Source organism: Heptranchias perlo, unplaced genomic scaffold, assembly GCF_035084215.1.
Source record: "Heptranchias perlo isolate sHepPer1 unplaced genomic scaffold, sHepPer1.hap1 HAP1_SCAFFOLD_70, whole genome shotgun sequence".
Classification (NCBI taxonomy): domain Eukaryota; kingdom Metazoa; phylum Chordata; class Chondrichthyes; order Hexanchiformes; family Hexanchidae; genus Heptranchias; species Heptranchias perlo.
The window spans coordinates 1,567,259-1,581,509 of NW_027139729.1; the positions used below are offsets into that span (position 1 = coordinate 1,567,259).

The following is a 14,251-nucleotide window of genomic DNA, read 5'->3' on the forward strand; positions in this document are numbered from 1 at the left end:
AGACAGCACGATGTGTAATGATAAAAGGAATAATGGTGCAAAGGAATGAGGGTGTTAATGGGTCAAATAAAGAAAAAAAAGATGGGTCTAGAGGAGCTTTAAAGACAGCACGATGTGTAATGATAAAAGGAATAATGGTGCAAAGGAATGAGGGTGGTAATGGGCCAAATAAAGAAACAAAGGATGGGTCTAGAGGAACTTTAAAATCAGCTCGATGTGTAAATGATATCGTGAACCGAAAGAAGTGCATTTGAAGCAGAGAGCCAAAGACACGTCAATAATAATTGCAGCTTTTCATTTGATTTGATTTTAAATAGCTACGTTTATGAACTGAATCATGTTTCTCTAATTTCCCGACTCAGATTGAAGGCCTCCTTTTATTTTCTTCCTCTGAGCCCCTCAATTTCACCCGGCAGCGTAATGTTGGCGAGTGGTGATTAATTTCCCCGAGAACCAACAGGAAGAGAGCCCAGGCCGGAGGGCCCCGGGAGCAGTGTCTTCTGCACCAATCGCGGTGCTTGAGGGGTGGAACCTGGGTCGGCGAGTCAGGTGAGTTGGTGTGAACGCCTGTTAATAATTTATCTTTAAAAGCTCAGTCGAGATTTCTTTTGTCAAGAAAGCAGTTTTAATATTTGTCAGTATTTTTTGTTTACCTGGAGTTCCTATTATTAGTTTCAGACACTTCAGTGCTCAGTGGATCAAGTGTTTAAATGTCATTCATTTCCCTCTTTCCATGTCGCCTCCGAGAACTCTGCGTTCTTCCAATTCTGGCATCTTGTTCATCCCCAAATTCCTTCGCTCCACCATTGGCGGCTCTGCCTTCATTTGCCGAGGCCCTGAGCTCTTTGACCAAGCTCAGTCCTAATGTCTCCTTCTTTGGCTCAAAGTCAATTGTTTTTCTGATTACGCTCTTGTGAAGTGCCTGGGAACGTTTTACTACGTTAAAGGCGCAATGTAAATGCAGGTTGTTGTTGATGTGCTAACGTTGGCCTCAGCTTTGTCAGACAGAATCAGCCAAGGACGGCGGCTGCGCTGCTCCCCATGGTCGAAATGCCGGCAGCTCGCTGTGTAGGCCCACAGGTGCAGAAGTACCACTTGGCCGGGTACTGGAGGGCAAACAGTGACTGGGGCCGAACCCCAGCATCACGCAGCACCTTCAAGAGAGAAAGGGAGAAAAAAATAGAGCCTGCGATGAATCTGGATTTCAAACAGCGAGGACGTGTCAAGGAGGGAGAGTGTGTGGGACGGGGATTTTTTTTATTCGTTCATGGGATGTGGGCGTCGCTGGCGAGGCCGGCATTTATTGCCCATCCCTAATTGCCCTTGAGAAGGTGGTGGTGAGCCGCCCTCTTGAACCGCTGCAGTCCGTGCTTAATATGGGCAAGGAGGGAGAATGTGTGGGACGGGGGATTTACAGCTGAATAGGGGCAAGGAGAGAGAGTGTGTGGGACGGGGGATTTACAGCTTAGGTGGGACGAGAGCGGAAAGAATGTTCCAGAGAAACTAGAACTGTCTGTTGTGAATTTCTAACCAGTACTTACAGTGATGATTTTTGTAAATTATGAGGACAGATTGCATAGACTATGCTTGTATTGTCTTGAATTTACAAGATTAAGGTGTGATCTAATTGAGGTGTTTAAGAAGATTAAAGGATTTTATAGGGTAGATAGAGAGAAACTATTCCCTCCAGTGGGGGAGTCCAGAACAAAGGGAAATCACCTTTAAAATTAGAGCTGGGCCGTTCAGGGGTGAATTCAGGAAACAATTCTTCACACAAAGGGTAGTGGAAATCTGGAACTCTCTCCCCCTGAAAGCTGTTGAGGCTGGGGGTGAATTGATAATTTCAAAACTGAGATTGATAGATTTTTGTTTGGCAAGGATATTAAGGGTTAAGGTATCTAGGCGGGTAGATGGAGTTAAGATACAGATCAGCCATGACCTAATTGAAGGACGGAACAGGATCGTGGGGCTGAATGGCCGACTCTTGTTCCTATGTTCCGAAATGCAACCATCCGCAATAAGATTGTGGATGGCAAGGGCCTTGTTCAGATTGAACGGACATCTGGAGGGAGATGAGGAGAGAGGAGGTGACCGATCAGGCAGTGCCTATAAATGAAGGAGAAATGATGACTGGTCAGGCAGTGCCAAAAATGAAGGAGAAATGATGACTGGTCAGGGAGTGTCTGTAAATGAAGAAGAAATGGTTACGGGTCAGGGAGTGTCTGTAAATGAAGGATAAATAATGCCACGTCATGGAGTGTCCACAAATGTAGCAGAAATGGTGACTGGTCAGGGAGTGTCTATAAATGAAGGAGAAACGGTGACTGGTCAGGGAGCGTCTATAAATTAAGCATAAATGGTGATTGATCAGGGAGTGTCTGTAAATAAAGGAGAAATGGTGGCTGGTCAGGTAGCGGACATCACCAAAAGTGGGAGCTATTACAGATGGACAGCTTACAGGCAGCTATAGGGAGGGACACTGTGTTGAAAAGAGGACGAGAGCATAAATACCTAGCCAGAGACAGCACCTTCAGGGTAGGAGAGGGAGGGGATCAAGTGATTGTGGAACTGAACCTAACCAGAGTCAGCACCTTCAGGGGAGGAGAGTGAGGGGAACCAGTGAGTGTAGAACTCAACCTAACCAGAGTCAGCACCTTCAGGGGAGGAGAGGGAGACGAACCAGTGAGTGTAGAACTGAACCCTGCCAGAGTCAACACCTTCAGGGGAGGAGAGGGAGTGGAACCAGTGAGTGCAGAACTGAACCCAGTCAGAGTCAACACCTTCATGGAAGAAAGAAAACTGAAATAGAAGGAAAGATGTTGGAGGTGGTGCGATGGGTTTGGATTTCAGCAGAGGGAGGAGGGTGAGTGTGCGGGCCGGGGATTTACAGTCTGGGAGAATGAATGGGAAGAATGTTCCATAGAAACTGGAATTCCCTGCTCTGAATTTCTATCCTGTATTCCCTGTATTCACAGTGAAGACTTTTGTAAACTCCTTTTACAGGGTATTACAAGGGGAGGATTTGAAGATGAGAAACTCAAACCAAATATCACATGGAGACCTGACAGTCACTCAATTCACCAGCACCTGAAGATCATCGGCCTTTGAATATAGAAGGAGAAATGTTTGTCTGTTCTGTCTGTGGGAAAATATTTCAAACATCAGTGTAACTGGAAAATCACCGAGACACATACACCCGAGTGAGAGTGTTCCAGTGCACTGACTGTGGAAAGAGCTTTAACCAGTTACACAGCCTGAAAACACATCAGACCATTCACAGCGTGGAGAAACCAAACACGTGTTCTGTGTGTGGACGAGGCTTCAACTAATCGTCCAACCTGGAGAGACTCGAGGACACCCGCAGCACGGAGAAACCGTGGAAATGTGGGGACTGTGGGAAGGGATTCAGTTCCCCGTCCCAGCTGGAAACTCATCGACGCAGTCACACTGGGGAGAGGCCGTTCACCTGCTCCGTGTGTGAGAAAGGATTCATTCATTCATCCAATCTTCTGGCACATCAACTTGTTCATACTGATCAGAGACCTTTCAAATGTTCTGAATGTGAAAAGAGCTTTAAAAGTAAAAAGGATCTACTGACACACCAACGGACTCACACTGGGGAGAGGCCGTTCATCTGCACTGAGTGTGGGAAGAGATTCACTCAGTCATCCCATCTGCTGATACACCAGCGAGTTCACACTGGGGAGAGGCCGTTCACCTGCTCTGTGTGTGGGACGGGTTTCACTCTGTCATCCGGCCTCATTGAACACCAACTTGTTCACACTGATAAGAGACCCTTTAAATGTTCTGACTGTGAGAAGAGCTTTAAAAGAACAAGGGATCTGCTGAAACACCAGCGAGTTCACACTGGGGAGAGGCCGTTCACCTGCTCTGCGTGTGGGAAGGGATTCACTCAGTCATCCAACCTCATTGAACACCAACTTGTTCACACTGATAAGAGACCCTTTAAATGTTCTGACTGTGAGAAGAGCTTTAAAAGAATAAGGGATCTGCTGAGACACCAGCAAATTCACGCTGGAGAGGGTCCGTTCACCTGCACTGAGTGTGGGAAAAGTTTCACTCATTCGTCCGACCTGCTGAGACACCAGCGAGTTCACACTGGGGAGAGGCCGTTTACCTGCTCCGTGTGTGGGAAGGGATTCACTCGATCATCCCACCTGTTGAGTCACCAGCGAGTTCACACTGGGGAGAGGCCGTTCACCTGCTCCCTGTGTGGGAAGGGATTCACTCACTCATCCAACCTGATTGAACACCAACTTGTTCACACTGATAAGAGACTTTTTAAATGTTCCGACTGTGAGAAGAGCTTTAAAAGAAAAAAGGATCTGCTGACACACCAACGCATTCACACTGGGGAGAGGCCGTTCACCTGCTCCGTGTGTGGGAAAGGATTCATTCAGTTATCCAGCCTCATTGAACATCAACTTGTTCACACTGATAAGAGACCCCTGAAATGTTCTGTCTGTGAGAAGAGCTTTAAAAGAAAGTGGAATCTGCTGAGACACGAACGTAATCACACTGGGGAGAGGCCGTTCACCTGCTCTGTGTGTGGGAATGGATTCACTCAATCATCCCACCTGCTGAGTCACCAGCGAGTTCACATGTGATTACAGGGGTTGGATTCTGCTGTTATTGCTGCTGTTAATCACATCCAGGACTGAACCATGTTCATTCTGACAGTTGGAGTTTGTTTCTGATGTTAATAACCCATTTTTACTGTATTCTGTACAAGAGTCAAATAAATCAGCTTTCCTTTGAAGACAGTGTGTCCAGTGCTTGACATCTTGATGATAAGACAAGCTGATTGAGGATTATTATGAAGTGAGTCGAATCCATCTTAGAACTGAGTTCCTATACCTTTTAAAAGATGGATATACAAGACATCCAAGTCTGACAGGACTGATTGTCCCAGCACTGACTGTGTGTATAACAGGACTGAATGTCCCAGCACTGACTGTGTGTATGACAGGACTGGGTGTCCATGCACTGACTGTGTGTATAACAGGACTGAATGTCCCAGCACTGACTGTGTGTATAACAGGACTGAGTGTCCCAGCACTGACTGTGTGTATGACAGGACTGAGTGTCCCAGCAATGACTGTGCGTAGAGTGTACATGGGCTGTGGGAGGAGATAAATGGGTGGGGTAGAATCCATGATAGGGTGGAGTGACATGGGGTTGTCGGAGGAGATTAAATCTGTTGGAGGAGGTTACAGAGATAGGGAGAGGGCGAGGACCATGGAAAGTTTTGAACACGAGGATGAGGATCTTAAAATGTCGGACCGGGAGCCAATGTACGAACACACGAACAGAAACGTATGGTTCACTGCCCGGCAGACAGGTGGTGAAGACATTGATGTCCGCGGGGGAACAGTCAGGGTCACAGCAGCAGTCGAGTTCGCAGAATCCGCCAGTCAGGTCACAGGTACAAATGGGAACGGCTGGAACAAGACACACACAGTGAGATCTTACAACAGAGCACGGACGGTCTCAAAGACCACCTCCCTCCCTTGCAACTGTTGCCACTGGCGGGAGGGTCGGTAACCAGAGGACACAGATTGAAGGGAATTGGGAAAAGAGCCAGAGGGAGATGAGGAGAATGTTTTTCGGCAGCGAGTTGTTCTGATCTGGAATTCACTGCCTGAAAGGGCGGTGGGAGCAGATTCAATAATAACTTTCAAAAGGGAATCGGCTCAATCCTTGAAGGGCGGAAATTTGCGGGACTGTGGGGAAAGAGCAGGGGGGAGTGGGACTAATGGGATCGCTCTTTCACAGGGCCGGCACAGGCGCGATGGGCCGAGCGGCCTCTTTCACAGGGCCGGCACAGGCACGATGGGCCGAGCGGCCTCTTTCACAGGGCCGGCACAGGCACGATGGGCCGAGCGGCCTCTTTCACAGGGCCGGCACGGGCGCGATGGGCCGAGCGGCCTCTCTCTGTGCTGTTTGATTCTCGCTCACGTTTGGGCTCCGACCCACGGCCCGTTTGACTGGGAGGCGGGAGAGTGACTCCCCCCCGAGCCCAGCTCGACACCGGGCGCTGACAGAGTGGAGATTCAGGAGGCCCCGAGTAACTCCCCCCGTCTCCCCACCCTCCCCTCTCAGGCCACTCCCGGGTGCGGGCCCTCCCTCTGTCGGCCTCGCCCCCGCCCACAGCACCGCCCGCCCGCCATCATCTTCCCGGCGCCGGCCTGTTGCTAAGGGAACGCGGCACAGGAACCGCGCAGCGCATGTGCGGCATCCCTCTGGCCCGAGCGGCACATACGCCTCGTGACGTCAGCGCGCAAAGGTGAGTGACGCTTCAGAGTGTCACGTGGTGGAAGGTGTCAGCCCAGGAGACGGGGGGAGGAGAGAGCTGTCAATCAAAGGGCCCGGATTCAGCACTCACTGCGCACAGGGTTGGAGAATTTGTTTAAAATGCAAAATGTGCAAGAATGAAATAAAATTAGAAATGTACCAAAAAAGGAAAAAATGCAAATACAATAATCTGAATTTAAAACAGAAATGTCTAAACTCACATAAGGCTGAAGGCCTGGGTCCTCCCGCCACTATTCGTCTTATCCACCTGGGGCATAGGATGAGCAGAATGCTTGAATGTAACTTTTTTTAATGCATGATGTGGAGATGCCGGTGATGGACTGGGGTTGACAATTGTAAACAATTTTACAACACCAAGTTATAGCCCAGCAATTTTATTTGAAATTCACAAGCTTTCGGAGGCTTCCTCCTTCCTCAGGTGAACGTTCACCTGAGGAAGGAGGAAGCCTCCGAAAGCTTGTGAATTTCAAATAAAATTGCTGGGCTATAACTTGGTGTTGTAAAATTGTTTACAATTTTTTAATGCAGATGGTGCTGGATGGATGGAATGGACCAGCGAGGGAGGTCGTGGTGCCTGATTGTGTCAGCAAATTCCAGAGAGTTTGCGAAGTACCTGATACCTTGGGATACGACAGCCTCGAAATTTAAAATAATTTTTGGTACATGTGCACTAGTTTTTTTGTGATTGCTGTACCTGGGCACCTAAGTCTCTTTGCTCCTCGACAGTCCCCAATTTCTCACCATTCGGAAAATTCTCCTATTTCTCACCTGGTGCCAGCAATAGAATTACATAGAATGTGCAGAAGGTCCATGCCGGGGATTATGCTCCACATGAGCCTCCTGTCACCCTTCTTCATCTAACCCGATCAGCATATCTTTCTATTCATTGCGATATGACAGCCTAGAAATTGGGATCTTCAATGTTATTTTTGGTACATGGTGCGCTCGCTTTCCACTCTTCACCATCCAATAATAACAGACCTTTATTGTTTGGTGTACCTGGACACCAAAAGCCCCTTTGCTGCTCTACAGTCCCTATAGATGCTCTTTGTATTACTACCCGCATCTTTACAGTCTGGCAGTGTTTACTCTCTTCACTGTCCAATAACAACAGAGACGGCGAGACTGGAACTTTTTTTTGTATTTCAAAATATAGTTTATTTCATAAAATTTATGGATGCACACAGTTCAATGTAAATATCACAGTTACAATTCAAAATAATCAATACAGATCGTGCACACTACGATTCCATTTTTACAATTCAACACACAGTATATATTTTCTAAGACATGATGTACAATACAAGGTGAAATAGCCTAACACAGTGGCCTTTCCCCATAGAGCTTTTGCCTGGGCCGCACCTCGCTTCAGTGTGTCCCACTGCTGTCGGGGGTGACCCCCTCTTCGACTCCATGGTATAGGGATCCTGTCTCTGTGGATGGGGGTTATCACCTTTTACCCGAATACATGGATCCATTCGCCCACATTCATGTTAGTGTTTGGCAAACACTGTCTGATGTCTTTCACACACCTGCAGAAGCTTGGGGTCAGAGACGTAGGGGGTAATTTCACCTTTACTGCTTGGGCGGTAAACTGACGGAGCAGAAATTAAAATCGGGCCTGTACTTTCAGCGGGGGGTGGGGGTGGTCCACTCCATCGGTTCAGCCCCCAGCGATGGTGAAAATTTCCCTCCACGTGTTGTGAACCGGTGCAGTTTGAGACAATGGACCAGCTTGTGGGCTTCGAAGATTGATATTAGGGCGGAGGTCAGGAAAAGTGTGGCCGATTTTAACTATCCCGGCCTGGCGGAAATGGGGTGGTCGAGGCTCGTAAATGGTGTCAGGTCACTTACCGCCCCTTTAACGTTGGAGTTCCTGCCTCCACCATCGTGGGTCGGGTCCTGAGAAGAGCGGCCGGAGCAACACCCACCTGTTTCCGGGTCAGACCACGTGTAATATGTAAATCAGAGTATTGTGACGTATCTGGGACAGTATTTCAATTTGGTGACGAATGGGTGGAGGAGCCGCCCTATCGATGGGCATTGAGTGATCCAGAACACTGAGAAGTTTATTTTTAACTTATATTTTTTGGAGTAAGGATGAGCAGGAGAGCTTTCCCTTGGCCTGCTGAGGCCGTGAGAAATCTCCCGGCCCCTGATCGTCTCAGAAATGTATCAGGAGGTTTCCTTATAGATCTGTGTAACCAGGCCCAGACTCATGTCCCATTAAACTCCCTGCAGTGAGTAAACATTGCTGAACAGCAGCTCAGAGAGGAAACGATCTCCGGAACTCCCCACTGGAGTTTGAAATTACATTAATATTTTACCAGTTAGTAACGGTCCGGGTGTTGGTCCATTATTATTCTGTTCTGGTCAAAACAAATGTCCCAATGAACAGGACGCTGTCTGACCCTGACAGCTCACCCTCAGTCCATCCCACCGGGCAGTCTGTATGATGGGAAATAATCATCAATCGAAAAGGAGGATTTGATTTTATTCATTTCAGGATTAAACATTTAATATTGAAATCATATTATTTCCAGACTAATAACAGCAAATAATTTCATGTTCGAATCACATCTTGTATCATTTCACAAACACCGCATTTGTCGGGTAAAATATAATTCCTGTCTGCTTTTTTCCAAATTTATTTAAAGTATTCGATTGATATCAGTTACTTTAGTGAACTCATTGATGTCAATAGATAGTAAAATCAGGCGCGGTGAATAACGGGCGCCCGATCCGCTACCGCCCGTCTCACGCCACCGCCAAACGTGAAACTCTAATTGACTCTAATTGACTTTTTATTTAATTTCGGATGGAAAGTCTTCAGACGTTTCTATGATTTAACTAATGTAACAATTAGATTCAGTGGGTATTTCAGCCCGTTCTTCAGCTCCTCTCTGAATTTAGTCTGGGTCACAGCATAAATACACGTGTTGGTGCAGGAACTGAGAAGTTGAAGCATGAATCCGGCTGACTCAATGTCACTGACCGTATAGAACTGGGCGTCTGTTATACGCAGAGAGATAAAATAAAAAACTTCTGCGCTCCATAACAATATAAAACTGCCTGATATACTGAAGAGTAAAACGATGGATTTCCTTCGGTTCTCCATCTCTGGATCCTTGTGATTTCCTCCATTGCTGCGGCCCCGGAGTCCCCTGCGGGCTCTGCTGGCCGCTAAAATGTGCCTGGCAGTGAGAACATTGAACAGCAAAATCAGAATGAATGGGAGACAAGGAGTTAACACAAGATGAAACAAGTCAAACGCAGCAAATGTGGGTGAAGTGAAAAAGGTCGGTTTGAAGACACAACCCCGGGGTACATTGTCCATTATATATTCCGGGCCAATTACAAAGTAGCAGGGAATGTTTAGTAAACAGCTCAGCGCACTCACCACCCCGATAACAACAGCCGCCGTTTTCTCGGTGCAATATTTTGTTTTCAGCTTCTGACAACAAATGGCCACAAATCGATCAAAGGTGAAAACCACTGTAAACCAGACAGAGGCCACTGTGACTGCAAAACTCAGGTTGAGAATGAAACGACACACGGGGGTAATGGTCAAGAATGAAACTGGGAAATAAATCTCAGCAATGCGCCACATTATGACATCAGTGATAACGACCAGGAGATCGGCCGCCGCCATTCCCACCAGGTAGCGAGTGATACATTTGGAGAGACCGCACTTTCCTCGGGACAGGATTACAATCGCCACCAAGTTAACTGTAAGAGAGAGAAAAGGAAGGAGAGAAATTACTGATCAGACCTGGAGACAAAGCAGCAGTTTGAGATGATCTGGGGTGAAATTTCCAGCTTTGTTGCTGCATCAAACGGTGGAAACTGATTCACTGACCTGGGCAGCGCTTTCGGGCGGAGAAATGTTTTTAAACACAATTATAAACAATGAATTGGGAAATTGATGCAGAAAGTGAATAAATTGAACACCGGATCCACTGGAAGGGCCGAGAGAGGGCGCAGTGCCGGTGGGGAAGGGAGAAGGTGCTTTCCTGAACCGATGAAATGCGGATTTGGGTTCCAGACAGAAGGGACAGTGACTGATGGCCGAGAAGGTGAGGGGACAACGGGAGGTGCTGCTGGTTTGTTGCTCTGGATGAAGAGAGCCGACAGGGGCCGGCACAAAACGGGAAAGACCAATATCCGCGTCGGTAAGTTTTATACTTCGAATCGGATTGGAAGGGGCAGCTGTGGGCCGAGCCAGTGAGTGAAATTGGGAGGGAGACAAAGAAAAGGACATGTCGGAGCTGGAGGGGAGACAGGAGCAGATGGTTTGTGAAAGCGGATAAACAGAAGTAACGGATGAGGAGACAGAGGATTCAATGCAGTGGGAGGAGAGGCTGGGATTCACAGGGAGAGACTGCAGCAGAGTGTTGGAGGAAATCTGATCGATAGGTCCAACTCACAATCCAATTAATAAATTCAACCATTATATTTTTGTGATTATTGGTGTCAGTGAATAGTTCGTTGGCTACATAATGTGTACAACAAATTTACTTTGTACATGCAACTGAAATTAAATGAAAATGCATTGATTAAATTTGCCCCGTTCTTTGTTGAATTAAGCTGAAATATACATTCTCTAGAATACAGTATTCTAATAATTCACTGCGATCAAAAAATCACTGATTTTATTCTTCAAATACATTTGATTTATGTCCATGTATTCAGTCAGTAAACAAGTAAAAGGAACATTCACATAAACAGACTGAGGATCTGATCGTGATAAACACACCCGGAGAGAGTACAATAAAACTCTCACAATCTGACAACATCCTAATAAAACCTTGAAGTCACATTTCCTCTTCACAATTGTACTGGAAGTTTCGCAGTTCATTCCGATGAATTATTCACACCGCTGCTGCTCTCTCTCTCTCTTCCCCTCTCGCTCTCATTCTGAGTGTGTGTGCGTCTGTCTGTCTGTCTCTCGTTTCTTCTGCCCCCTCTCTCTCATTTTCCTTCTCAGTCGCGTTCTCTGTCGCTCCTCTCTAACTCTCCGCTCTCTCTAATTTCTTTCTCAATGCCCCTTTTGACATCCGAGTAAATCCTAACATCCTGCGCCTGCTTTCTCCTCACCAGCCCCGTGTTCCAAAGATCCTATTCTTAGTGTAAGTTTGTTTAATGGTGAAGTCTCTGTGAACGGTTTAATGTTTCTACAGATCATCCCGTTCTCCACCTGTTCACCTACACTGTTCACTTCATCTACAATGCATGGAATGAACAGAATTGAATGCCACTTCCAGACACACCTCACAACAATTGAAATTCCTTCTCCTGTAATTACAAAGTACAGCGTTAGATGGCGGCATTGTTCAATTAACAAAACGCCAACATCACCGCTGCTGCTGAAAGTCTGCAGATAAATAGAAGGGCTCATGATTCCAACAGATAAAGTGCAAACTGATACAACATAACATCAAAACATTGCATTTTACAGTGAATTCATCGACAGTGAAGCAGAGAATGAGGTGTAAAAGGATCAGCTGCAAACTTAGTTCAATAGGCAGACATCTGAAGCGGCGTCAGATACACACACAATTAAATAAACTTTCGGAATAGTGATAACCAATAAATACATTGAAATCCCAGTTAAACTGAACCATATTATTGTGGACGGAGGACATTGCGCTGCCTCCTTGTAACACTGAGACCGTGAGCTGTCTCATTATCAATCACTAAAAACACGTTTATGAAAAAAATATTCCAGGACAGGTTAGTTCCACAACATGAAACTGTGAACAACTCCTGATGGTCTGAGACCAGCTCTTAGCCCAGACACCTGATTCCAATACATTCAGCACAGAGAATAATCCAGTAACAATGCCAGAATTGGATAAACAAAATCGTAAAGCATATAATGCAGCTGCTCCAAGACCAAAAGAGCAGAGACTGAGGACAGAACAGTCCACTGCTTAATATATGATGGGAGAAAAAAAAAGTATCAAGTACAGCAGCAGATTTAATAACGATTTATACCATGAACAGCTGAGATAATGGCTTACCTGGGATTCCAACGGCTGCGAGAACTGGATAATACATACATTCTATCAGATACATTACTGAATATCCCATTTCCGTGAGAAGCAATGATTTCTGTTGGCCTGGAAACCGCAGCTCCGGCAGGCACTCTGTGTGGATTCACTACAGCGATCCCTGATTTATACAGGGGGTAAATCTCCACTGACACGGTTATACCCCTGATCATTGCTATTAGTGACAGTCATTTGAACAAACAGGCCACATCAGCAGCTTTGACTCCGATGTAAATGATGACGTGGATATATCACAAACTTCTCAAAGTTCAGAACCTTGTCTTAATGAGACCTCTCTCAGGAATAAAGTTAAAAGCTGTGCTCAGAAAGGACTGGTCCAACAACAATGAGCATTGACAGTTTTCATATAATTGTATTGACCATGTTCACTTTTACCGATTCAATTATAAATTTTATAGATTTCTCCACATTATACATTGAATCCAGGGACACAAGCAGACCCGTTTCACTCTGTTCCTGCAGTTTCCCAGTGAAAATATGAATGTTGACACGAAGACAGCCTCGAAAAGAGACACCATCCTTTCAGGCAGTGCTTGAAAACACTCCGTGTGAAAAATGTTCTCCTTATTTCCGCTCGAGTTGTTTTGACAATTATTGTAAACCGATGACCTCTGGTTATCAATCCAATTATTTAATTACCCCTATTTGCTCTATAAAAACGCCTAATTATTTTGATCACCTCTTTTTGATCTCCCCTTAACCTTTTCTGCTCCATGGAGAACAAGCCCAGCTTCTCCAATCCCTCCACATAACTGAAGTCCCTCATCCCTGGTATCACCCTGGTAACTCTCCTCTGTACCCTCTCCAAGGCCTTTACATCCTTCTTAAAATGTGGTGCCCAGTGTTGGATACAATACTCCAGCTGAGGCCTAACCAGTCTTTTGTAAGGGTTTAACATGACTTCCCTATTTTTTTATTCAATGCCCCTCTTTACAAACCCATGTATCCCATCCGCTTGCTTAACCACCTTATCAACTTGCCCTGCCACCTTCAAAGATTTGTGAATATGCGCCCCCAGGTCCCTCTGCTCTTCCACCACCCCCAAAATAGTACATTGAGTTCCATCGAGTTACTTCGAAATTACAGCACAGAAACAGGCCATTCGGTCCAACTTGTTTATGCCAGCATGTATGCTCCATACGAGCCTCCTCCCTCCCTACTCCATCTAACCCTATCAGGATACGATATTCCATTATGCCTCTTGTGCTTATCTACCTTCCCCTTAAATGCATCTACGTTATTTCCCTCAAGTACTCCTTGTGGTAGCGCATTTCACATTCTTACCACTCATTCGGTAAAGAAGTTCCACCTGAATTCCACATTGGATTTATTAGTGACAGTCTTATATTTATGAACTCTAATTTTATACTACCTCCCAAGTGGAAGCATTTTCTCTTCATCTACCCGACCAAATTCTATCATTATCTTAAAGACTTCTATTAGGTCACCCCTCAGCCTTCTCTTTTCAAAAGAAAAAGAGTCCCAGCCTGTTCAGCCTTTCCTGATTATGATATCCCCTCAGTTCTGGTATCATCCCTGTGAATCTTTTTTGCACCCTCTCCAATCCCTGTATATCCTTTCTATAATATGGAGACCAGACTGTGCACAATAATCCAAGTGTGGCCGAACCAAGGCTCCACACAAGTTTAACATAACTTCTTTGTTTATCAATTCTATCCCTCGAGAATTCAACCCCAGTGTTTGACTCGCCTTTTTGTAAACCTGCGTCGCTACTTTTAGTGATTGGTCTGTTTGTGCCACAAAATTTTATTAAAATTTCAAAATATGCTTTATTTCATAAAATTTAATGATACACACATTTCAATGAAAATGTCACAATT

The 14,251-nt window shown here is 45.8% G+C and overlaps 1 protein-coding gene and 1 pseudogene across 1 annotated transcript in view; one reads left to right on the forward strand and one right to left on the reverse strand.

Annotated features, from left to right (window-relative positions):
* Positions 1–14,251, reverse strand: part of LOC137318393 (zinc finger protein 3-like) — a 626,361-nt gene that overhangs the window by 553,274 nt on the left and 58,836 nt on the right. The window lies entirely within an intron of this gene.
* On the forward strand, positions 2,446–4,722 carry LOC137318358 (zinc finger protein 271-like; annotated as a pseudogene).